This window comes from Bombina bombina, chromosome 7, assembly GCF_027579735.1.
Source record: "Bombina bombina isolate aBomBom1 chromosome 7, aBomBom1.pri, whole genome shotgun sequence".
Classification (NCBI taxonomy): Eukaryota; Metazoa; Chordata; class Amphibia; order Anura; family Bombinatoridae; genus Bombina; species Bombina bombina.
The window spans coordinates 555,552,088-555,578,969 of record NC_069505.1 but is presented as its reverse complement, the minus strand read 5'-3'; the positions used below and the strand labels follow the sequence as shown (position 1 = coordinate 555,578,969).

General features: G+C 41.0%; 1 protein-coding gene across 1 annotated transcript in view; it reads left to right on the top strand.

Moving 5' to 3' along the window:
* LOC128667033 (H-2 class I histocompatibility antigen, Q9 alpha chain) overlaps window positions 1–10,249 on the top strand; it is a 554,857-nt gene extending 544,608 nt beyond the window's left edge. Inside the window, exon 8 of the mRNA XM_053721895.1 lies at window positions 8,353–10,249. The gene's annotated coding sequence lies outside the window, so the exon portion shown is untranslated. The remainder of the gene's footprint in view (window positions 1–8,352) is intronic.
* The last annotated feature ends 16,633 nt before the right edge of the window (window positions 10,250–26,882 follow it).

The following is a 26,882-nucleotide window of genomic DNA, read 5'->3' as shown; positions in this document are numbered from 1 at the left end:
CACCCAACCGGGCCGAAGTCCTCATCGAAGCCGGGAGAAGTCTTCATCCAGCAAGGCAGAAGTGGTCCTCCAGACGCGCAGAAGTCTTCATCCAGACGGCATCTTCTATCTTCATCCATCCAGCGCGGAGTGGATCCATCTTCAAGACATCCGACGCGGAGCATCCTCTTCATCCGACGACTGAATGAAGGTTCCTTTAAATGACGTCATCCAAGATGGCGTCCCTTCAATTCAGATTGGCTGATAAATCAGCCAATCGGAATTAAGGTAGAAAAAATCCTATTGGCTGATTGGAACAGCCAATAGGATTGAGCTTGCATTCTATTGGCTGATTGGAACAATAGAATGCGAGCTCAATCCTATTGGCTGTTGAGGACTAATCTATACTAATCCTGCACATATCATATTCAGAGGCTTGAGCATTTGTGCTCATATCATTGGCTATTAAGTTACCAATGGAAGCTTTATAATGGAAGCGCTTATGATTTGACTATACTCAAAGGCTTGGGCATTTGTGCTCATATCATTGGCTATTAAGCTACCAATGGAAGCTCTATACAGTTATTACACCTTCACGCATGCGCTGTCCACCTTAGGAGACGCCGAGAATGCGGCAATAAAAGTTTGTGGTTTAAATCATTATGTATATTGCACCTGAGGAAACGGTCAGGAGAGACCGAGAAACGTTGTGCTTTTGTACTAAAAATAAAGTCTGTTTGCTTTTACAAGACTTTGCCACGAACTATTTTTTATCTACTTTTCCCTTGATACATTGTATCTCAAGCAACATTGGCTATTACAGGATGAGCCTGCTCTGTGGAACTGATGCTGGATACAGGTTTCTTTTTCATCGCCGCTCTCACATCAAGAAGGATATCAGAAACTTACCAGTGGGAGTTAGCTGGACGACTCTATAATAGTCCAGAAGGCGGTTGTGACACTTCTCAAGTGTCATATATCTTGTAAGTACGGTCTTACTTGGCGTGTTATATACATCTGATTGTGCACTATGGTGGCGCCTTCTTTTTTTATCATTTACATCTGCAGAGTCCCTTCAATTCAGATTGCTAATAAATCAGCCAATCGGAATTAAGGTAGAAAAAATCCTATTGGCTGATTGGAACAGCCAATAGGATTGAGCTTGCATTCTATTGTCTGATTGGAACAATAGAATGCGAGCTCAATCCTATTGGCTGTTGAGGACTAATCTATACTAATCCTGCACATATCCACTGAACTTTGCTGACTACGCTGCGTTCCTTTCCTCAATTGGGACATTACAAGCCTCCTTTATCAATTACACCCGATAAAGACTTAGGTCATTTTTCTACATATGCTCATGGGACTGACCATTCAAGTGCGATGGGACTTGTGCTTTTAGGCTTAAGCCTGCATATTTGTGTCCTTTGATTACATGTGACCTATGTGGCTGTTATTGTTTAACACAATTGTCTTAGATATTTAACATATATCTCTGTTCAATATTTTTATTTTTCATATATATATATATATATATATATATATATATATATATATACATATATACATACATACATACATACATACAAGAATGTGCAGAGATATATGTACAAATTCTAGCATTAATAATCATTTTGAAAAAAGAGAAAAACATGAGAGAGGCATACAGATTTTCTTTATAAAAAATAAATAGAAAAATAAGTTTCTATGAGATATTATTGTTTGTTCAGGTATAAATCTAGCTATTTCAGGGACATTAACAGATTAAAAATAAGATTAGCTTTAGAGAAATGTGCTTGTTCATGGACAGTAATGAAATGGTATAAATAAAGTTGGAAAAAACAGAATATCCGTGACATCAATTACTCTTATTTATCAACAATCCGATGCTCATTGCGCCGTACTTGACACGTGTGTTTTTGACAAACTTTTTAATAAATAATGCCATTGAATGTGGATTTGTGGCAGTGATGTATGGCGAGCGTATAGCCCATCGCGAATGCACCGAGATTGACGCCTTGATAAATGTACCTGTAAATACTTTCTTTCATATTTGACATATTTATACATGTGATTATTATACACACCAGTTATCAGGTACCTAAATTTACTTATTTGTGCAGCATTGATCACAATTTGATGTAATATAACTTTCCTATTTCTAACTTATACATCTTAAGTCTTATTTTCTAACAGGCATAAATTACATTGTCTTTTGCTTATTGGAGTAGACACAATTGGGTCAATTTATGATAGTGTGGGCGGACATGATACGATGTGGCGTATCATGTCCGCCGCACATCGATAAATGCCGACAGCATAAACTGCTGCAATCGGCCGCTAGCAGGGTGTGTCAATGAATACGATGTGAATAGGATCGGGTTGATTTCTGTCCGTCGGCTAAGAGCAGGCGGACAGGTTATGGAGCAGCGGTCTTAGAAACATGGGGCATCAAGCTCCGTATGGAGCTTGAGAAATTGACCCCTATGTCTGAGTTAGATGATATCTTATTTTGTAGCAATGAATAAAATGCAAAGTGAGGGAACAGAAGAAAAATCTGAATCAAATCAATATTTTGTGTGACCTCCCTTTGCCTTCAAAACAGCATCAATTCTTCTAGGTACTTTATATAGTGAGGTACATGATTAAACAATTATAGAAAATTGGTGCTAATGATTATCAATTTAATATGTATGTTGAAAAACAATCATAAACTGAAACAGCTGTGTAGGATGAATAAAACTGGGCAAGGAACAGACAAACTCAAGGTGAAGTTGCTGAACACTATTTAATGTCAAAAGTCATACAGCATGACAAGACTAAGCGTAGCAACAAGACACAAGGTAGTTATACTGCATCAGCAAGGTCTCTTCCAGGCAGAAATTTCAAGGCAGACGGGTTTCCAGATATGCTGTCCAAGCTCTTATGAAGAAACACAAGAAAACGAGCAATATTGAGGACTGCAGTTGTAGAGGTTGGCCAAGGAAACTTAGTGCAGCAATCAGAAGATTCCCAGGAGTGCAGCATATGAAAGACACATCATGCTTACTACCCTACACAATCAGAAGATGCCTAGGAGTGCAGCATATGAGAGACACATCATACTTACTACTCTACACAATCAGAAGATGCCCATTAGTGCTATCAGCTCACAATTGGCAGAAACCAATGGAACCCTGGTACACCCATTTACTGTCAACAGAAGTCTGGTCAGAAGAGGTCTTCATGGGAGACTTACTGCCAAAAAAACATAACTGACATGGAAGCAAAACCAAATGACTGAACTATGCAGGAAAACACAGGAACTGGGGTGCAGATAAATAGCAATAGGTGCTCTGGACTTGTGAGTCAACATTTTAAATATTTAGCTGTAGCAGAAGGCAGTTTGTTCACCTAAGGGTTGAAGAGTTGTACAGGAATGATTGTCTGCAGGCAACAGTGAAGCATGGTGGAGGTTCCTTGCAAGTTTCAAGGCTGAATTTCTGCAAATGTAGTTGGATATTTGGTCAGAATTGTTTTCTTAATGCTGAGAAATACATGCAGATAGTTATCCATCCTGCAATACCTTCAGGTAAGCATCTGATTGACCCCAAATTTATTCTGCATCAGGGCAACGACCACAAACATACAGCCAAAGTAATTAAGAACTACCTTCAGTGTAAATTAAACCAAGAAGTCCTGAAATTGATGATATGAACACAGAACCCTGATCTCAACATCAAGTCTGTCTGGGAATACACGAAGAGTCAGGAGCAACTGAGGCTGTCTAAATCCACAGAAGAACTGTGGTTAGTTCTCCAAGAGGTTGCAAACAAACTATCTACTGAGTTCCTTAAAAAACTGCTTGCTAGTGTACCTAGAGAAATTTATACTGTTTTATAGGCAAAGAGTGGTCACATACCAACATTTTAATTTGATTAAGATTTTTCTTATGTTCACTCACTTAAAATTTTGTTTGCATTCTTAATTTACAATTTTGTTTTTACCTGCCTAAAACTTTTGCACAATAATATATATATTTATTTATATATAAAGGGCTGAGCGATATGGGAAAAAACAAATGTCACGATTTTTATATGAAATATTGCGATTTTATTAAAATATTTTTAAACATACATTTTGCATTAAGAATGGCATGGTTTGTTCCCTTTGGCACCTGTTATGTCTGTGCACACCTTAGGACTGTGTTACAGACGTGGTCCGACCCCCTGGAGAAGTGATCAGTGCTATTGCTGGACTGGAGCGTTTGTGCGACTGACATGACTTGTTAAACCATTTCAGACTTTTTTTGTTGTTGTTTGTTTTGATAACATAAATTGTAGCCTCATGCGATTTAAATATTGCGCAGCCTCATATTGCGATTAATTGCATCATGCAATGTGCAGAGCAAAAGGTGCACCAGATAATACTTGATCTGATTGTATAGGATAATCAAAATGAAGCAGCACTCCCGTCTGCTGATAGACGCAGACTATGTTATTACAGTGTCACAGCTCACTGACTACAGCATATCCACCACCACAAGTCCAGGCTCTATTGACTCCGGATGACATTACAATAGCATAATAAAAACAGTTATAATCAGGGAGATGCAATAGAACTTTCCTTTATTCAAACACAATGCATTTCTCAGTGAACACACCGCTTCATCAGGCATTGGGGCCTATTTAATAACCCCCGAATTCTGCTATATGCAGCTGTTTCCCCGGAAGCAGGAGTTAAGAAGCAGCGGTCTTAAAAACGCAGCTCCTTAACTCGTCCGCCACCTCTGAGACGGCGGACAGCAATCCGCCCGATCGCATATGATTGGGTTGCTTGACACCCCCTGCTAGCGGCCGATTGGCCGTGAATGTGCAGGGGTGGCATTGCACAAGCATTTCACAAGAAATGCTTGTGAAATGATAAATGCAAATAGCGTATGCTGTTGGCATTTATCGATGTGCGGCGGACATGATACTCTACAGCGGATCATGTCCGCCAGACACATGATAAATCGGCCTCATAGCATTCTCTTGCAAACAGAGTCATTTATTAAAGTACACATAACCAATCAAAATACACATCTGCCACTCCCCTACACGCTAACGTGTTTCCCATTAACTAATTTGGATCAATCTTTCTAAAATGAGCCCTCTGGTAATCTAACATTTCAAATTAAGCCAAATAAGCCATTTTTTAGTCATATATATCACTAATGCTACCCTATATCATAAGTGATCAAAACAAGAACAAATGCCAAATTCCTTAATAATGTCCTGCAAGTCAATCGACCAATACGTTGAATATCATACATGGAATTGTGGGGCAGCTCTGAACCAAAGGGAGTGAGCAGTTAAAGAGAAAACTCTGTATGATTCAGCACCGCTCAAACACTTCCAATGCCTTAGTCAGAATTGCGGTATAAGACTTCCTGAAGCTCATCCCAGCTAAAGTTAAAAAGATTATACTCTTGTTGCTAAGTATTGCACTCTATAAAGTAACTAAACTTTATTAAAAGTACAAGTTGCTTCTCACTACATATAAACAGAGGAAATCACTGCACTTGCAGATAGCTCAATATCACTATTTTATATGGGTCTACTATGATCTAATCACTAAATTGAAACTGCTTTGAATAATATGGTATTATTTTTCTTTCATATAGGCTCCATGTTAATACTTGCACATGATTGTTTTTCATACAGCCAAAAGTATGTAGACACCCCTACTAATTGTTTAATTCAGGTGTTTTAGCCATGCCCATTGCTAATATGAGCATAAGGTCCAGCACATAGCCATGGGATCTCTATAGACAAAACTGGTAGTACAAAGGGTCATAATGAGGAATTCAGGGACTTTAAATGTGGCACTGTCAGTTCATGACATTTCTGCACTAGATATGCCCTGGACAACTGTAAGTGCTATTATTGTGAAGACCACACAAACTCAAAGAGTAGGGCATCTGATTTTTGAAGTGCATAGTATATACAAAAGCTACTATCATCTATTGCATCGCTCACTACAGAGTTCCAAAATGCCTCCGGAAGCAACGTCAGCACAAGAACTGTGCATCAGGAGCTTCACATGTAGTGTGGTGGAAAAAGCAGTGTGTGGCAGATGCGAGAAGAATGCTACCTACCAGAATGCATAGTGGCTACTGTAAAATTGGATGGAGGAAGGATATTGGTCTGGGGCTGTTTTACAGGGTATGGGCTAGGCCCCTTAGTTCCAGTGAAGGATCATCTTTAATCAGAGGCGTAACTAGAAACCATAGGGCCCAGGTGCAAGAATCTAAGAAGGGCCCCCACACACACACACCCCACCCCCCAAAACAAATTTAATTTGATACATTTAACACAGAAAAACAAATGTGAATCAGATTACATGTCTGCAAAAGGGGGAACCCTGTGCCCACAGTCTGTGAAATGGTCTGACCCCCCCCCTATTACTGTATATAGTGACACTGTTTAACCCACCAGTAGTGTATATAGTGAGTTTGTGACAGTCTGTAATCTGCCGGTGAGATAGCAGACTGTTAGCAGGTAAAAAAAGCATCTTGTAGTATATTGAGTTGTTATGCAGTTATTAATTGTCCATTACACCTATCCAGCAGTGATTTGGCTCCTTGGCTTCCCATTTGCACTGAGCCATGCTTTTTATGGTGATATGGTGACCCTAGGTCCCTACTACCCCTCCAGTCAGTACTATATGTAGTGTGTGACTGTGAAGTGATACAGTTTGTTAGATGGTTCGGCCATGATACTCCCCTAAAATGCTCAGCCTCACCGATTGCAGGCATTGTGCTACTGACCACCTGACACCTGTCCAGTACACTACTCCAATTACTGGTTCAATTTAATCAGCCTGGTAGCCTGCCACAATGCCTCTCAGCCTCACACTGACTCACCACCACTAGCCGAGTAGCTGTCTATAGCCACCCTCCTCTCTCAGCTACCTCTGCTCTTCATTCGTCTCTCACTCAGTTTCTTACACTGACTGACTACACGTGCAGTCACAAGTCGATTGAGCAGACTACCCGTGCAGTCAGGAGCGGAGCCAATGTGTGTACGGCACGTCAACTGCCAAAGCCAATCACAGTCAATCAGGCTCAGAGTCAGGGATCATGATGGAAGTTAACTAAGTTCAGGGCGCGGCGCGGCCAATGGGTATAACAGAAACACTAACCCCTGTAGTCAGAGACACTAGTGAAGCATCATGTCACACTAACATAATATCAGTGCAGGCAGTGGAAGGTCAATGTTTTTTATTAAAGAATTTTTTTTTTTTGCTGAAGCTTGGACCCCCAAGGGGCCCGGGCGCAGTTGCGAACTCTGTACCCCCCCCCCGTAGTTCTGTCCCTAATATTAATGCTAGATGATACAAATATATTTTATACAACTGGGTTTCCAACGTTGTGGCATCAGTTTGAGGAAAGCCCTTCCTTGTTCCATCATGACTGTGCCCCTGTGTACAAAGCAAAGTCCATGAAGACATGGTTTGACAAGTTTGGTGTAGAGGAACTTGAGTGGCCTGCACAGAGCGCTGACCTCAATCTCATTGGACACATTTGGGATAAATTAGAATGCCAATTGTGAGCCAGACCATCTTATCCAACATCAAAGCCTTACCTCACAAATGCTCTTTTGCTGTTCTTGGCATAAATTGAAAGAGACACACTCCAAAATCTTTTGGAAATGCCTTCCCAAAAGAGATGATGCTGTTATAACTGCAAAGGGGAGTGGGCAATTCCATATTAATTCCTATGTTTTTTGAAGGAGATTTTCAAGAAGCTCATATAGGTGTGATGGTCTGGTGTCCAGGTAGTTTTGGCCGTATAGAGTGCACACACACTCACCAGTGCTCAATCAGCACCGTCTTCAATAACAATAGTGTTGCGTATACTGAGCTCCCAACCAACGCACTTATTATATCATTGTCATGATTTGTGAACCTCTGCTTTCCTAAATGTCCCTGCTTCCAAAGTGAAACATGGACTGTCCAGACCTCGCCCACAGTCCACCCTAAATCTATCCATGGAACACCTCAACCCTTCCCACAGAACACCAGCAACTCCACCCTGCCATTCAACACCCACAAGTCTTCCTCATACAGCCTAGAACTCCCAGTGCCAGAAAGAGTCTTTGCAGTGTTGGGAATTATGTGTATATTTTTATTATCTTATTAATGGGATTAGAACCTGTAACCCTGAGGTTTGTGCAGCTACTGACTGTATCTGGTGCATTAACCAACTGGGGTATCTCATTAGCTTGTTATAATCCAGTACATGCTGATACATTTCATACCATATGTTTTCTTCCATTTGTAACATAGTCTAATTATAAATGTGAAATTTAAACTATAAATTGACTAAATCCTGTTTTCTCTCTATTTAAGGGCTACAAGTCACACACAAGTGCTGAAGGATCCGCCAGTATCTGAGAGGGAGGAGTCACATCCCTTCCCGCGTGCGCTGTGTGTTTATATCACTCTGGCACATGACTGTGTCACATACACATCTGAAATAATCTGCTTTTACATTATACACAGTTGTTTACTGTCATTTTACTTCTTACTATAAGATTAATACTCTGTAAATTCATCTCACACACAATCATGTTAAACCGTCTGACTCATTCAGTGCATTATTCATTCATTTACTTGCTTGGCTAAAATAGGAATTTAGGAGCGGGTTTGTATTTTTGTTAAATTCTAATGTAAATAGTGTTTTTCTTGGAATTTGCTAAATTACTGAGGATTTGTACAAATTTTTCCAGTTATTAATATCAAGAGTTAATGGATTAAAACAGATAACATTTTCCAAATACTATTGTTTTATATTATACCAAATACATAATATAACAGCATTTCCTGACACTTAAGGAGACATGAAAACGACATTTTTTTATTTCATGATTTAGATAGAGGATACAATTTTAAACAACTTTCCAATTTACCTCTATTTAATCATAATATAAGTAATAATAATAGAAGTAAATTGAAAAGTAATTTATAATGACGTGCTCCTACGGTGCTTCTGTTTACGTGAATATCATAGAAAATCGTTTTTTTGGTTAAATGAAAAGTGATGATGATGATAAGTCGCACTGAGGAATTTGTTAATAAACACATGAATAAAGTAATAGGACAAATAAATACAAACTTAGCACATTTTTTAACATAATTCAAGCTCAGTGGTGTTTTTTTTATTTTTTAAAACCAGGGCCCTTATAATTAGTGATATTACTTCTTGCACAATCAGACCTAGATCTCTGGTGTTATACAGAGCCATTGTATTTGGTAAAACAAATATAACTTTGTTCCATTTGACCAATCACGTATCCTGTTTTTTCTTAAAATGAGAGCGTGTTTTTTAAAAAAGTGCAAAGACACCGATATAAATGTCACACACAGATATATTAATGTGACATCACAAGTGTCATTAGTTGTTTTTTATCATAATGTCTTTGGTGAGCATTTTTGATTGATTTATTCATTTAATCACATTGTTATTCTAGAGTCTAAAACAGGACTGTCCAGCATTTATCCTCAAGGGCTAGGGACAGACCAAATATCCCTTTGTGAGAAAATCTAAGCACCTAAGTGACTCAGCTGTGCTCATACAGGATGCCCTTAAAGGGACAGTCTAGTCAAAATTAAACTTTCATGATTCAGATAGGGCCTGCAATTTTAAACAGCTTTCCAATTTACTTTTATCATCAAATTTGCTTTGTTCTCTAGGTATTCTTTGTTGAAAGCTAAACCTAGGTAGACTCATATGCTAATTTATAAGACCTTGAAAGCCGCCTCTCTAACCTCTGTGCGTTTTGACAGTTTTTCACGGCTAGACAGCACTAGTTCATATGTACTCTATAGATGACATTGTGCTCACTCCTGTGGCATTATTTATGAGTCAGCATTAATTGGCTAAAATGCAAGTCTGTCAAAAGAACTGAAATAAGGGGGCAATCTGCAGAAGCTTAGATACAAAGTAATCACAGAGGTAAAAAGTGTATTTCTATAACTGTGTTGGTTATGCAAAACTGGGGAATGGGTAATAAAGGGATTAAACAATAATAATTCTAGAGTGGACTATCCCTTTAACATCTGGTCCGTCTGCAGTCTTCAAGGATAAATATTAGACAAACCTGATCCAAAAAGCAACATGGTGATCCTAAGAGGGTGTTTACCCAGAACACAGGCTGTAAATAATTTCAACTAGATTTTTTTTTTAAATTAAATTATAAATAAAATATTTTTAAACAAATAAAGTTTCTTTCCTGTTGACATCTAATATTGTTTGCTTATTTATAAAATTATATTTGTTTTTGAAAATTAAAGGCAATATACAATATTGGCAGGTTTGACACCTTTTCATTCTCTGGTCAGCCTGATTTCACACATAGGGGACAATTTATCACGGCCTAAATGGGGCCGTATACCCCTTTTTCTGCGTCAGCCTTCAGGCTCGCCGGAAACAGGAGTTAAGATGCAGTGGTCTTAAAGGGACATTAAACACTTTGAGATGGTAATATAAAATGATACATTGTATATAATAAAACAACTCTGCAATATACTTTCATTATTTATTTTGTCCTCTTTTCCTGTAATTCCATTCTGAAATTGTGAGCTTTTCAGTTCCTGTTAGAAATGGAAGTGCAGAACACTGTTAAATCCAGCACAACCATTGGCTGCACACTCTAGTGACCTATTTATAACGGTCTCTAATTGGCCACAGCAGAGAAGGTAACACAAGTTACAACATGGCAGCTCCCAGTGTTTTATAGACACTAAAACTTTACACTTATTTTGTCACTTTTTAAACAACTAATGAAACTTTAAAAAATACATCTACATGTTACTCATGGACTAATCTTTTCTTTGAATGCATCATTCTATCTAGCATGTATTTAGTGTTTAATGTCCCTTTAACACCGCTGCTCCTTAACTAGTCCGCCACCTCTGAGGCGGCGCACAGCAATCCCTCTTATTGAATACGATCAGGTTGATTGACACCCCCTGCTAGCGGCCGATTTGCTGCGAATCTGCAGGGGCCGTCATTGCACAAGCAATTCACCAGAACTGCTTGTGCAATGATAAATGCTGACAGCGACATGATCTGCAATTCTCCAATATTTTCTCCTAAAAGTTCTCATGAGAAATAATTCCCCTATTTATCATTCAAAATGTGCCTAAAATTGGGCAAGTTCGATTGTAAAATTCTCCTACTCTGTTCTCACTTTCCTTAAAGAACATGTTCTCCAAAAAAGGGTTAAATTAGATCCTTTAAGTCATATTTTATATAGTTCTCCTCATTAATTCTCCTAGTTACAACTTTATCATTTATATTCTCCTGTGTAGGACTGAAAGTTCCACCTCAAGTTCCTGTGGAGAACAGCATTAGAAATCAGTTGTAGAAGCAGAGTTACAAAAAAAGGTCTCTACAAGATGAAAACATTATCTATAACAAAGCGCAATAATAATTTATATTGGCTTGATAGAATATATCTATAATGGAGCGCCAAAATAATATATAACAGAACACAACAATTATATCTATTGGGGCATAAAAATAATATATAACAGAACACAAAAATTATATCTATTGGGGCATAAAAATAATATATAACAGAACACAAAATTTATATCTATTGGGGCATAAAAATAAGATATAAATGAAGCGCTAAAATAGTAGCACAAAAACAATAAAAACTTAGATCTATTTTCTTCCATGACGGTTTGTTGAAGAGGAGCATTAGAAAAGCTACTAGTGGGGCTGTATAAATATTTCTATTGGTTCATATACGACTTACATGAAGAATAGTTGCTCATTTTCAGTGATAAATAAGGCGCAGATACTAATCCGACTGTATACATTTATTATTAGTTCTCCTCAGCTCTCCTATGGAGAAAAAACAACTTTTTTTATGGTAAATACGAGGTGCGCCTCTCCAAAGGAGAGCTGCGGAGAACTGATAGGAGAACAGAAAGGAGAGCTGCTGAGAACTGATAGGAGAGCAGAAAGGAGAGCTGCTGAGAACTGATAGGAGAGCAGAAAGGAGAGCTGCTGACAACTGATAGGAGAGCAGAAAGGAGAGCTGCTGACAACTGATAGGAGAGCAGAAAGGAGAGCTGCTGACAACTGATAGGAGAGCAGAAAGGAGAGCTGCTGACAACTGATAGGAGAGCAGAAAGGAGAGCTGCTGAGAACTGATAGGAGAGCAGAAAGGAGAGCTGCTGAGAACTGATAGGAGAGCAGAAAGGAGAGCTGCAGAGAACTGATAGGAGAGCAGAAAGGAGAGCTGCTGAGAACTGATAGGAGAGCAGAAAGGAGAGCTGCGGAGAACTGATAGGAGAGCAGAAAGGAGAGCTGCTGAGAACTGATAGGAGAACAGAAAGGAGAGCTGCTGAGAACTGATAGGAGAGCAGAAAGGAGAGCTGCGGAGAACTGATAGGAGAGCAGAAAGGAGAGCTGCTGAGAACTGATAGGAGAGCAGAAAGGAGAGCTGCGGAGAACTGATAGGAGAGCAGAAAGGAGAGCTGCTGAGAACTGATAGGAGAACAGAAAGCAGAGCTGCTGAGACCTGATAGGAGAGCAGAAAGGAGAGCTGCGGAGAACTGATAGGAGAGCAGAAAGGAGAGCTGCTGAGAACTGATAGGAGAGCAGAAAGGAGAGCTGCTGAGAACTGATAGGAGAGCAGAAAGGAGAGCTGCTGAGAACTGATAGGAGAGCAGAAAGGAGAGCTGCAGAGAACTGATAGGAGAGCAGAAAGGAGAGCTGCTGAGAACTGATAGGAGAGCAGAAAGGAGAGCTGCGGAGAACTGATAGGAGAGCAGAAAGGAGAGCTGCTGAGAACTGATAGGAGAACAGAAAGGAGAGCTGCTGAGAACTGATAGGAGAGCAGAAAGGAGAGCTGCAGAGAACTGATAGGAGAGCAGAAAGGAGAGCTGCTGAGAACTGATAGGAGAGCAGAAAGGAGAGCTGCTGAGAACTGATAGGAGAGCAGAAAGGAGAGCTGCTGAGAACTGATAGGAGAGCAGAAAGGAGAGCTGCTGAGAACTGATAGGAGAGCAGAAAGGAGAGCTGCTGAGAACTGATAGGAGAGCAGAAAGGAGAGCTGCTGAGAACTGATAGGAGAGCAGAAAGGAAAGCTACTGAGAACTGATAGGAGAGCAGAAAGGAGAGCTGCTGAGAACTGATAGGAGAGCAGAAAGGAGAGCTGCTGAGAACTGATAGGAGAGCAGAAAGGAGAGCTGCTGAGAACTGATAGGAGAGCAGAAAGGAGAGCTACTGAGAACTGATAGGAGAGCAGAAAGGAGAGCTGAGGAGAACTGATAGGAGAGCAGAAAGGAGATCTGCTGAGAACTGATAGGAGAGCAGAAAGGAGAGCTGCTGAGAACTGATAGGAGAGCAGAAAGGAGAGCTGCTGATAACTGATAGGAGAGCAGAAAGGAAAGCTACTGAGAACTGATAGGAGAGCAGAAAGGAGAGCTGCTGAGAACTGATAGGAGAGCAGAAAGGAGAGCTGTAGAGAACTGATAGGAGAGCAGAAAGGAGAGCTACTGAGAACTGATAGGAGAGCAGAAAGGAGAGCTACTGAGAACTGATAGGAGAGCAGAAAGGAGAGCTGCGGAGAACTGATAGGAGAGCAGAAAAAAGAGCTGCTGAGAACTGATAGGAGAGCAGAAAGGAGAGCTGCTGATAACTGATAGGAGAGCAGAAAGGAAAGCTACTGAGAACTGATAGGAGAGCAGAAAGGAGAGCTGCTGAGAACTGATAGGAGAGCAGAAAGGAGAGCTGCTGAGAACTGATAGGAGAGCAGAAAGGAGAGCTACTGAGAACTGATAGGAGAGCAGAAAGGAGAGCTGCTGAGAACTGATAGGAGAGCAGAAAGGAGAGCTGCTGAGAACTGATAGGAGAGCAGAAAGGAGAGCTACTGAGAACTGATAGGAGAGCAGAAAGGAGAGCTACTGAGAACTGATAGGAGAGCAGAAAGGAGAGCTACTGAGAACTGATAGGAGAGCAGAAAGGAGAGCTACTGAGAACTGATAGGAGAGCAGAAAGGAGAGCTGAGGAGAACTGATAGGAGAGCAGAAAGGAGAGCTTGAGAACTGATAGGAGAGCAGAAAGGAGAGCTGAGGAGAACTGATAGGAGAGCAGAAAGGAGATTGCTGAGAACTGATAGGAGAGCAGAAGAGAGAGCTGCTGAGAACTGATAGGAGAGCAGAAAGGAGACTGCTGAGAACTGATAGGAGAGCAGAAAAGGAGAGCTGCTGAGAACTGATAGGAGAGCAGAAAGGAGAGCTGCTGAGAACTGATAGGAGAGCAGAAAGGAGAGCTGCTGAGAACTGATAGGAGAGCAGAAAGGAGAGCTGCTGAGAACTGATAGGAGAGCAGAAAGGAGAGCTGCTGAGAACTGATAGGAGAGCAGAAAGGAGAGCTGCTGAGAACTGATAGGAGAGCAGAAAGGAGAGCTGCTGAGAACTGATAGGAGAGCAGAAAGGAGAGCTGCTGAGAACTGATAGGAGAGCAGAAAGGAGAGCTGCTGAGAACTGATAGGAGAGCAGAAAGGAGAGCTGCTGAGAACTGATAGGAGAGCAGAAAGGAGAGCTGCTGAGAACTGATAGGAGAGCAGAAAGGAGAGCTGCTGAGAACTGATAGGAGAGCAGAAAGGAGAGCTGCTGAGAACTGATAGGAGAGCAGAAAGGAGAGCTGCTGAGAACTGATAGGAGAGCAGAAAGGAGAGCTGCTGAGAACTGATAGGAGAGCAGAAAGGAGAGCTGCTGAGAACTGATAGGAGAGCAGAAAGGAGAGCTGCTGAGAACTGATAGGAGAGCAGAAAGGAGAGCTGCTGAGAACTGATAGGAGAGCAGAAAGGAGAGCTGCTGAGAACTGATAGGAGAGCAGAAAGGAGAGCTGCTGAGAACTGATAGGAGAGCAGAAAGGAGAGCTGCTGAGAACTGATAGGAGAGCAGAAAGGAGAGCTGCTGAGAACTGATAGGAGAGCAGAAAGGAGAGCTGCTGAGAACTGATAGGAGAGCAGAAAGGAGAGCTGCTGAGAACTGATAGGAGAGCAGAAAGGAGAGCTGCTGAGAACTGATAGGAGAGCAGAAAGGAGAGCTGCTGAGAACTGATAGGAGAGCAGAAAGGAGAGCTGCTGAGAACTGATAGGAGAGCAGAAAGGAGAGCTGCTGAGAACTGATAGGAGAGCAGAAAGGAGAGCTGCTGAGAACTGATAGGAGAGCAGAAAGGAGAGCTGCTGAGAACTGATAGGAGAGCAGAAAGGAGAGCTGCTGAGAACTGATAGGGAGAGCAGAAAGGAGAGCTGCTGAGAACTGATAGGAGAGCAGAAAGGAGAGCTGCTGAGAACTGATAGGAGAGCAGAAAGGAGAGCTGCTGAGAACTGATAGGAGAGCAGAAAGGAGAGCTGCTGAGAACTGATAGGAGAGCAGAAAGGAGAGCTACTGAGAACTGATAGGAGAGCAGAAAGGAGAGCTGCTGAGAACTGATAGGAGAGCAGAAAGGAGAGCTGCTGAGAACTGATAGGAGAGCAGAAAGGAGAGCTGCTGAGAACTGATAGGAGAGCAGAAAGGAGAGCTGCTGAGAACTGATAGGAGAGCAGAAAGGAGAGCTGCTGAGAACTGATAGGAGAGCAGAAAGGAGAGCTGCTGAGAACTGATAGGAGAGCAGAAAGGAGAGCTGCTGAGAACTGATAGGAGAGCAGAAAGGAGAGCTGCTGAGAACTGATAGGAGAGCAGAAAGGAGAGCTGCTGAGAACTGATAGGAGAGCAGAAAGGAGAGCTGCTGAGAACTGATAGGAGAGCAGAAAGGAGAGCTGCTGAGAACTGATAGGAGAGCAGAAAGGAGAGCTGCTGAGAACTGATAGGAGAGCAGAAAGGAGAGCTGCAGAGAACTGATAGGAGAGCAGAAAGGAGAGCTGCTGAGAACTGATAGGAGAGCAGAAAGGAGAGCTGCTGAGAACTGATAGGAGAGCAGAAAGGAGAGCTGCTGAGAACTGATAGGAGAGCAGAAAGGAGAGCTGCTGAGAACTGATAGGAGAGCAGAAAGGAAAGCTACTGAGAACTGATAGGAGAGCAGAAAGGAGAGCTGCTGAGAACTGATAGGAGAGCAGAAAGGAGAGCTGCTGAGAACTGATAGGAGAGCAGAAAGGAGAGCTACTGAGAACTGATAGGAGAGCAGAAAGGAGAGCTACTGAGAACTGATAGGAGAGCAGAAAGGAGAGCTGCTGATAACTGATAGGAGAGCAGAAAGGAAAGCTACTGAGAACTGATAGGAGAGCAGAAAGGAGAGCTGCTGAGAACTGATAGGAGAGCAGAAAGGAGAGCTGCTGAGAACTGATAGGAGAGCAGAAAGGAGATCTGCTGAGAACTGATAGGAGAGCAGAAAGGAGAGCTGCTGAGAACTGATAGGAGAGCAGAAAGGAGAGCTGCTGAGAACTGATAGGAGAGCAGAAAGGAGAGCTGCTGAGAACTGATAGGAGAGCAGAAAGGAGAGCTGCTGAGAACTGATAGGAGAGCAGAAAGGAGAGCTGCTGAGAACTGATAGGAGAGCAGAAAGGAGAGCTGCAGAGAATTGATAGGAGAGAAGAAAGGAGAGCTGCTGAGAACTGATAGGAGAGCAGAAAGGAGAGCTGCTGAGAACTGATAGGAGAGCAGAAAGGAGATCTGCTGAGAACTGATAGGAGAGCTGCTGAGAACTGATAGGAGAACAGAAAGGAAAGCTGCTGAGAACTGATAGGAGAGCAGAAAGGAGAGCTGCTGAGAACTGATAGGAGAGCAGAAAGGAGAGCTGCTGAGAACTGATAGAGCAGAAAGGAGAGCTGCTGAGAACTGATAGGAGAGCAGAAAGGAGAGCTGCAGAGAACTGATAGGAGAGCAGAAAGGAGAGCTGAGGAGAACTGATAGGAGAACAGAAAGGAGAGCTGCGGAGAACTGATAGGAGAACAGAAAGGAGAGCTGCGGAGAACTGATAGGAGAGCAGAAAGGAGAGCTGCTGAGAACTGATAGGAGAGCAGAAAGGAGAGCTGCAGAGAACTGATAGGAGAGCAGAAAGGAGAGCTGAGGAGAACTGATAGGAGAACAGAAAGGAGAGATGCTGATAACTGATAGGAGAACAGAAAGGAGAGCTGCGGAGAACTGATAGGAGAACAGAAAGGAGAGCTGCGGAGAACTGATAGGAGAGCAGAAAGGAGAGCTGCGGAGAACTGATAGGAGAGCAGAAAGGAGAGCTGCTGAGAACTGATAGGAGAGCAGAAAGGAGAGCTGCAGAGAACTGATAGGAGAGCAGAAAGGAGAGCTGCTGAGAACTGATAGTAGAGAAGAAAGGACTGCTGCTGAGAACTGATAGGAGAGCAGAAAGGAGAGCTGCTGAGAACTGATAGGAGAGCAGAAAGGAGAGCTGCTGAGAACTGATAGGAAAGCAGAAAGGAAAGCTGCTGAGAACTGATAGGAGAGCAGAAAGGAGAGCTGCTGAGAACTGATAGGAGAGCAGAAAGGAGAGCTGCTGAGAACTGATAGGAGAGCAGAAAGGAGAGCTACTGAGAACTGATAGGAGAGCAGAAAGGAGAGCTGCAGAGAACTGATAGGAGAGCAGAAAGGAGAGCTGCTGAGAACTGATAGGAGAGCAGAAAGGAGAGCTGCAGAGAACTGATAGGAGAGCAGAAAGGAGAGCTGCTGAGAACTGATAGGAGAGCAGAAAGGAGAGCTGCTGAGAACTGATAGAAGAACAGAAAGGAGAGCTGCAGAGAACTGATAGGAGAGCAGAAAGGAGAGCTGCTGAGAACTGATAGGAGAGCAGAAAGGAGAGCTGCTGGGAACTGATAGGAGAGCAGAAAGGAGAGCTGCAGAGAACTGATAGGAGAGCAGAAAGGAGAGCTGCTGAGAACTGATAGGAGAGCAGAATGGAGAGCTGCTGAGAACTGGTAGGAGAGCAGAAAGGAGAGCTGCAGAGAACTGATAGGAGAGCAGAAAGGAGAGCTGCAGAGAACTGATAGGAGAGCAGAAAGGACAGCTGCGGAGAACTGATAGGAGGGCAGAAAGGAGAATTCCCCAAATGATTGATTAATCCAGCCCTAAGGCTGCACCAGAGTAGGTAGATTCACGAATTGTAATAGCTCCCAATTAATTGTAAAAGTTATTCATTTCCTTGGGGTGTTGTAATAAAGGGAAATGAAACCCAAAACATTTATTTTGTAATTCAGACAGAACAAATCATTCTAAAAAAAGTTTCCTACATCTATTATCAAATTTGCTTTGTTCCCATGATATTCTGTGTTGAAGAGATACCTAGGTTGGTGTCTGGAGCCCTAAATGGCAGGAAATAGTGCTGCCATATAGTGCTCTTGCAAATGGATAACATTCTTGCAAAACTGCTGCCATATTGTGCACCAGAAATGGGCCTTCTCCTAAGCATACAACCCTTCTATTCAGCCCAAGTGGTGCGTTAACTTGAGAACAATCAGATATAGTAAACAAATATAACACTCACAAGTGTAAAGCACTTTTCATGCAGGTCTCACAGTCTGGGTAAATTAGCAGCCTCCCAGCAAGCCGTCCTCTTTATATTACTTAAGTCAAACACAAAGTTACACATATTACAGGGTGCACTGACTTCTTTACAGACAGAAATAAATACACTCACAATGTAAGTGCAGCTAAACAGTAATAATCCTGCAGTCTGGGTAAATTAGCAGCCTCCCAGCAAGCTCTCCTCTTTATATTACTTAAGTCAAACACAAAGTTACACATATTACAGGGTGCACTGACTTCTTTACAGACAGAAACAAATACACTCACAATGTAAGTGCAGCTAAACAGTAATAATCCTGCAGTCTGGGTAAATTAGCAGCCTCCCAGCAAGTCGTCCTCTTTATATTACTTAAGTCAAACACAAAGTTACACATATTACAGGGTGCACTGACTTCTTTACAGACAGTGAGAAACAAATACACTCACAATGTAAGTGCAACTAAACAGTAATAATCCTGCAGTCTGGGTAAATTAGCAGCCTCCCAGCAAGCTCTCCTCTTTATATTACTTAAGTCAAACACAAAGTTACACATATTACAGGGTGCACTGACTTCTTTACAGACAGTGAGAAACAAATACACTCACAATGTAAGTGCAGCTAAACAGTAATAATCCTGCAGTCTGGGTAAATTAGCAGCCTCCCAGCAAGCTCTCCTCTTTATATTACTTAAGTCAAACACAAAGTTACACATATTACAGGGTGCACTGACTTCTTTACAGACAGTGAGAAACAAATACACTCACAATGTAAGTGCAACTAAACAGTAATAATCCTGCAGTCTGGGTAAATTAGCAGCCTCCCAGCAAGCTCTCCTCTTTATATTACTTAAGTCAAACACAAAGTTACACATATTACAGGGTGCACTGACTTCTTTACAGACAGTGAGAAACAAATACACTCACAATGTAAGTGCAGCTAAACAGTAATAATCCTGCAGTCTGGGTAAATTAGCAGCCTCCCAGCAAGCTCTCCTCTTTATATTACTTAAGTCAAACACAAAGTTACACATATTACAGGGTGCACTGACTTCTTTACAGTGAGAAACAAATACACTCACAATGTAAGTGCAGCTAAACAGTAATAATCCTGCAGTCTGGGTAAATTAGCAGCCTCCCAGCAAGCTCTCCTCTTTATATTACTTAAGTCAAACACAAAGTTACACATAATACAGGGTGCACTGACTTCTTTACAGACAGTGAGAAACAAATACACTCACAATGTAAGTGCAACTAAACAGTAATAATCCTGCAGTCTGGGTAAATTAGCAGCCTCCCAGCAAGCTCTCCTCTTTATATTACTTAAGTCAAACACAAAGTTACACATATTACAGGGTGCACTGACTTCTTTACAGACAGAAACAAATACACTCACAATGTAAGTACAGCTAAACAGTAATAATCCTGCAGTCTGGGTAAATTAGCAGCCTCCCAGCAAGCTCTCCTCTTTATATTACTTAAGTCAAACACAAAGTTACACATATTACAGGGTGCACTGACTTCTTTACAGACAGTGAGAAACAAATACACTCACAATGTAAGTGCAGCTAAACAGTAATAATCCTGCAGTCTGGGTAAATTAGCAGCCTCCCAGCAAGCTCTCCTCTTTATATTACTTAAGTCAAACACAAAGTTACACATATTACAGGGTGCACTAACTTCTTTACAGACAGTGAGAAACAAATACACTCACAATGTAAGTGCAGCTAAACAGTAATAATCCTGCAGTCTGGGTAAATTAGCAGCCTCCCAGCAAGCTCTCCTCTTTATATTACTTAAGTCAAACACAAAGTTACACATATTACAGGGTGCACTAACTTCTTTACAGACAGTGAGAAACAAATACACTCACAATGTAAGTGCAGCTAAACAGTAATAATCCTGCAGTCTGGGTAAATTAGCAGCCTCCCAGCAAGCCGTCCTCTTTATATTACTTAAGTCAAACACAAAGTTACACATATTACAGGGTGCACTGACTTCTTTACAGACAGAAACAAATATACTCACAATGTAAGTGCAGCTAAACAGTAATAATCCTGCAGTCTGGGTAAATTAGCAGCCTCCCAGCAAGCTCTCCTCTTTATATTACTTAAGTCAAACACAAAGTTACACATATTACAGGGTGCACTGACTTCTTTACAGACAGAAACAAATACACTCACACTGTAAGTGCAGCTAAACAGTAATAATCCTGCAGTCTGGGTAAATTAGCAGCCTCCCAGCAAGCCGCCCTCTTTATATTACTTAAGTCAAACACAAAGTTACACATATTACAGGGTGCACTGACTTCTTTACAGTGAGAAACAAATACACTCACAATGTAAGTGCAGCTAAACAGTAATAATCCTGCAGTCTGGGTAAATTAGCAGCCTCCCAGCAAGCCGTCCTCTTTATATTACTTAAGTCAAACACAAAGTTACACATATTACAGGGTGCACTGACTTCTTTACAGTGAGAAACAAATACACTCACAATGTAAGTGCAGCTAAACAGTAATAATCTTGCAGTCTGGGTAAATTAGCAGCCTCCCAGCAAGCTCTCCTCTTTATATTACTTAAGTCAAACACAAAGTTACACATATTACAGGGTGCACTGACTTCTTTACAGACAGAAACAAATACACTCACAATGTAAGTGCAGCTAAACAGTAATAATCCTGCAGTCTGGGTAAATTAGCAGCCTCCCAGCAAGCTCTCCTCTTTATATTACTTAAGTCAAACACAAAGTTACACATATTACAGAGTGCACTGACTTCTTTACAGACAGTGAGAAACAAATACACTCACAATGTAAGTGCAGCTAAACAGTAATAATCCTGCAGTCTGGGTAAATTAGCAGCCTCCCAGCAAGATCTCCTCTTTATATTACTTAAGTCAAACACAAAGTTACACATATTACAGGGTGCACTGACTTCTTTACAGACAGTGAGAAACAATACACTCACAATGTAAGTGCAGCTAAACAGTAATAATCCTGCAGTCTGGGTAAATTAGCAGCCTCCCAGCAAGCTGCCCTCTTTATATTACTTAAGTCACACACAAAGTTACACATATTACAGGGTGCACTGACTTCTTTACAGACAGAAACAAATACACTCACAATGTAAGTGCAGCTAAACAGTAATAATCCTGCAGTCTGGGTAAATTAGCAGCCTCCCAGCAAGCTGTCCTCTTTATATTACTTAAGTCAAACACAAAGTTACACATATTACAGGGTGCACTGACTTCTTTACAGACAGTGAGAAACAAATACACTCACAATTAAAGTGCAGCTAAATAGTAATAATCCTGCAGTCTGGGTAAATTAGCAGCCTCCCAGCAAGCTCTCCTCTTTATATTACTTAAGTCAAACACAAAGTTACACATATTACAGGGTGCACTGACTTCTTTACAGTGAGAAACAAATACACTCACAATGTAAGTGCAGCTAAACAGTAATAATCCTGCAGTCTGGTTAAATTAGCAGCCTCCCAGCAAGCTCTCCTCTTTATATTACTTAAGTCAAACACAAAGTTACACATATTACAGGGTGCACTGACTTCTTTACAGACAGTGAGAAACAATACACTCACAATGTAAGTGCAGCTAAACAGTAATAATCCTGCAGTCTGGGTAAATTAGCAGCCTCCCAGCAAGCTGCCCTCTTTATATTACTTAAGTCAAACACAAAGTTACACATATTACAGGGTGCACTGACTTCTTTACAGACAGTGAGAAACAAATACACTCACAATGTAAGTACAGCTAAACAGTAATAATCCTGCAGTCTGGGTAAATTAGCAGCCTCCCAGCAAGCTCTCCTCTTTATATTACTTAAGTCAAACACAAAGTTACACATATTACAGGGTGCACTGACTTCTTTACAGACAGTGAGAAACAATACACTCACAATGTAAGTGCAGCTAAACAGTAATAATCCTGCAGTCTGGGTAAATTAGCAGCCTCCCAGCAAGCTGCCCTCTTTATATTACTTAAGTCAAACACAAAGTTACACATATTACAGGGTGCACTGACTTCTTTACAGACAGTGAGAAACAAATACACTCACAATGTAAGTGCAGCTAAACAGTAATAATCCTGCAGTCTGGGTAAATTAGCAGCCCCCAGCAAGTCGTCCTCTTTATATTACTTAAGTCAAACACAAAGTTACACATATTACAGGGTGCACTGACTTCTTTACAGTGAGAAACAAATACACTCACAATGTAAGTGCAGCTAAACAGTAATAATCCTGCAGTCTGGGTAAATTAGCAGCCTCCCAGCAAGCTCTCCTCTTTATATTACTTAAGTCAAACACAAAGTTACACATATTACAGGGTGCACTGACTTCTTTACAGACAGAAACAAATACACTCACAATGTAAGTGCAGCTAAACAGTAATAATCCTGCAGTCTGGGTAAATTAGCAGCCTCCCAGCAAGCCGTCCTCTTTATATTACTTAAGTCAAACACAAAGTTACACATATTACAGGGTGCACTGACTTCTTTACAGTGAGAAACAAATACACTCACAATGTAAGTGCAGCTAAACAGTAATAATCCTGCAGTCTGGGTAAATTAGCAGCCTCCCAGCAAGCTCTCCTCTTTATATTACTTAAGTCAAACACAAAGTTACACATATTACAGGGTGCACTGACTTCTTTACAGACAGTGAGAAACAAATACACTCACAATGTAAGTGCAGCTAAACAGTAATAATCCTGCAGTCTGGGTAAATTAGCAGCCTCCCAGCAAGCTCTCCTCTTTATATTACTTAAGTCAAACACAAAGTTACACATATTACAGGGTGCACTGACTTCTTTACAGACAGAAACAAATACACTCACAATGTAAGTGCAGCTAAACAGTAATAATCCTGCAGTCTGGGTAAATTAGCAGCCTCCCAGCAAGCCGTCCTCTTTATATTACTTAAGTCAAACACAAAGTTACACATAATACAGGGTGCACTGACTTATTTACAGACAGTGAGAAACAAATACACTCACAATGTAAGTGCAGCTAAACAGTAATAATCCTGCAGTCTGGGTAAATTAGCAGCCTCCCAGCAAGCTCTCCTCTTTATATTACTTAAGTCACACACAAAGTTACACATATTACAGGGTGCACTGACTTCTTTACAGACAGTGAGAAACAATACACTCACAATGTAAGTGCAGCTAAACAGTAATAATCCTGCAGTCTGGGTAAATTAGCAGCCTCCCAGCAAGCCGTCCTCTTTATATTACTTAAGTCAAACACAAAGTTACACATATTACAGGGTGCACTGACTTCTTTACAGTGAGAAACAAATACACTCACAATGTAAGTGCAGCTAAACAGTAATAATCCTGCAGTCTGGGTAAATTAGCAGCCTCCCAGCAAGCTCTCCTCTTTATATTACTTAAGTCAAACACAAAGTTACACATATTACAAGGTGCACTGACTTCTTTACAGACAGTGAGAAACAAATACACTCACAATGTAAGTGCAGCTAAACAGTAATAATCCTGCAGTCTGGGTAAATTAGCAGCCTCCCAGCAAGCCGTCCTCTTTATATTACTTAAGTCAAACACAAAGTTACACATAATACAGGGTGCACTGACTTCTTTACAGACAGTGAGAAACAAATACACTCACAATGTAAGTGCAGCTAAACAGTAATAATCCTGCAGTCTGGGTAAATTAGCAGCCTCCCAGCAAGCCGTCCTCTTTATATTACTTAAGTCAAACACAAAGTTACACATATTACAGGGTGCACTGACTTCTTTACAGACAGAAACAAATACACTCACAATGTAAGTGCAGCTAAACAGTAATAATCCTGCAGTCTGGGTAAATTAGCAGCCTCCCAGCAAGCTCTCCTCTTTATATTACTTAAGTCAAACACAAAGTTACACATATTACAGGGTGCACTGACTTCTTTACAGACAGTGAGAAACAAATACACTCACAATGTAAGTGCAGCTAAACAGTAATAATCCTGCAGTCTGGGTAAATTAGCAGCCTCCCAGCAAGCTCTCCTCTTTATATTACTTAAGTCAAACACAAAGTTACACATATTACAGGGTACACTGACTTCTTTACAGACAGAGAGAAACAAATACACTCACAATGTAAGTGCAGCTAAACAGTAATAATCCTGCAGTCTGGGTAAATTAGCAGCCTCCCAGCAAGCTGTCCTCTTTATATTACTTAAGTCAAACACAAAGTTACACATATTACAGGGTGCACTGACTTCTTTACAGACAGTGAGAAACAAATACACTCACAATGTAAGTGCAGATAAACAGTAATAATCCTGCAGTCTGGGTAAATTAGCAGCCTCCCAGCAAGCTCTCCTCTTTATATTACTTAAGTCAAACACAAAGTTACACATATTACACGGTGCACTGACTTCTTTACAGTGAGAAACAAATACACTCACAATGTAAGTGCAGCTAAACAGTAATAATCCTGCAGTCTGGGTAAATTAGCAGCCTCCCAGCAAGCTCTCCTCTTTATATTACTTAAGTCAAACACAAAGTTACACATATTACAGGGTGCACTGACTTCTTTACAGACAGTGAGAAACAAGTACACTCACAATGTAAGTGCAGCTAAACAGTAATAATCCTGCAGTCTGGGTAAATTAGCAGCCTCCCAGCAAGCTCTCCTCTTTATATTACTTAAGTCAAACACAAAGTTACACATATTACAGGGTGCACTGACTTCTTTACAGACAGAAACAAATACACTCACAATGTAAATGCAGCTAAACAGTAATAATCCTGCAGTCTGGGTAAATTAGCAGCCTCCCAGCAAGCTCTCCTCTTTATATTACTTAAGTCAAACACAAAGTTACACATATTACAGGGTGCACTGACTTCTTTACAGACAGTGAGAAACAAATACACTCACAATGTAAGTGCAGCTAAACAGTAATAATCCTGCAGTCTGGGTAAATTAGCAGCCTCCCAGCAAGCCGTCCTCTTTATATTACTTAAGTCAAACACAAAGTTACACATATTACAGGGTGCACTGACTTCTTTACAGACAGTGAGAAACAAATACACTCACAATGTAAGTGCAGCTAAACAGTAATAATCCTGCAGTCTGGGTAAATTAGCAGCCTCCCAGCAAGCCGTCCTCTTTATATTACTTAAGTCAAACACAAAGTTACACATATTACATGGTGCACTGACTTCTTTACAGTGAGAAACAAATACACTCACAATGTAAGTGCAGCTAAACAGTGCTAATCCTGCAGTCTGGGTAAATTAGCAGCCTCCCAGCAAGCTCTCCTCTTTATATTACTTAAGTCAAACACAAAGATACACATATTACAGGGTGCACTGACTTCTTTACAGACAGTGAGAAACAAATACACTCACAATGTAAGTGCAGCTAAACAGTGCTAATCCTGCAGTCTGGGTAAATTAGCAGCCTCCCAGCAAGCTCTCCTCTTTATATTACTTAAATCAAACACAAAGTTACACATAATACAGGGTGCACTGACTTCTTTACAGTGAGAAACAAATACACTCACAATGTAAGTGCAGCTAAACAGTAATAATCCTGCAGTCTGGGTAAATTAGCAGCCTCCCAGCAAGCCGTCCTCTTTATATTACTTAAAGGGACATTATACACTCATTTTTTCTTTGCATAAATGTTTTGTAGATGATCTATTTATATAGCCCATGAAGTTTTTTGTTTTTTTTAAATGTTTAGTTTTGCTTATTTTTAAATAACATTGCTCTGATTTTCAGACTCCTAACCAAGCCCCAAAGTTTTATGTGAATACCGTCAGCTACCTACTCCAGCTTGCTCCTGTTTGTGTAAATGGTCTTTTCATATGCAAAAGAAGGGGGGGGGAGTGTCTTATTTCCCACTTGCAGTGGGCTTTCCAGCTACCTTTTCAACACAGCTAAACTGAGAGCTTCTAAGTAAGTTTTTAAACAGTTTTATACTGGATTTTTATATCGGTATCTGTGCATCTTATTCTTTATAGTAGTGTCTATTACACGGAGTTATATGAAAATGAGTGTATACTGTCCCTTTAAGTCAAACACAAAGTTACACATATTACAGGGTGCACTGACTTCTTTACAGACAGTGAGAAACAAATACACTCACAATGTAAGTGCAGCTAAACAGTAATAATCCTGCAGTCTGGGTAAATTAGCAGCCTCCCAGCAAGCTCTCCTCTTTATATTACTTAAGTCACACACAAAGTTACACATATTACAGGGTGCACTGACTTCTTTACAGACAGAAACAAATACACTCACAATGTAAGTGCAGCTAAACAGTAATAATCCTGCAGTCTGGGTAAATTAGCAGCCTCCCAGCAAGCTCTCCTCTTTATATTACTTAAGTCAAACACAAAGTTACACATATTACAGGGTGCACTGACTTCTTTACTGA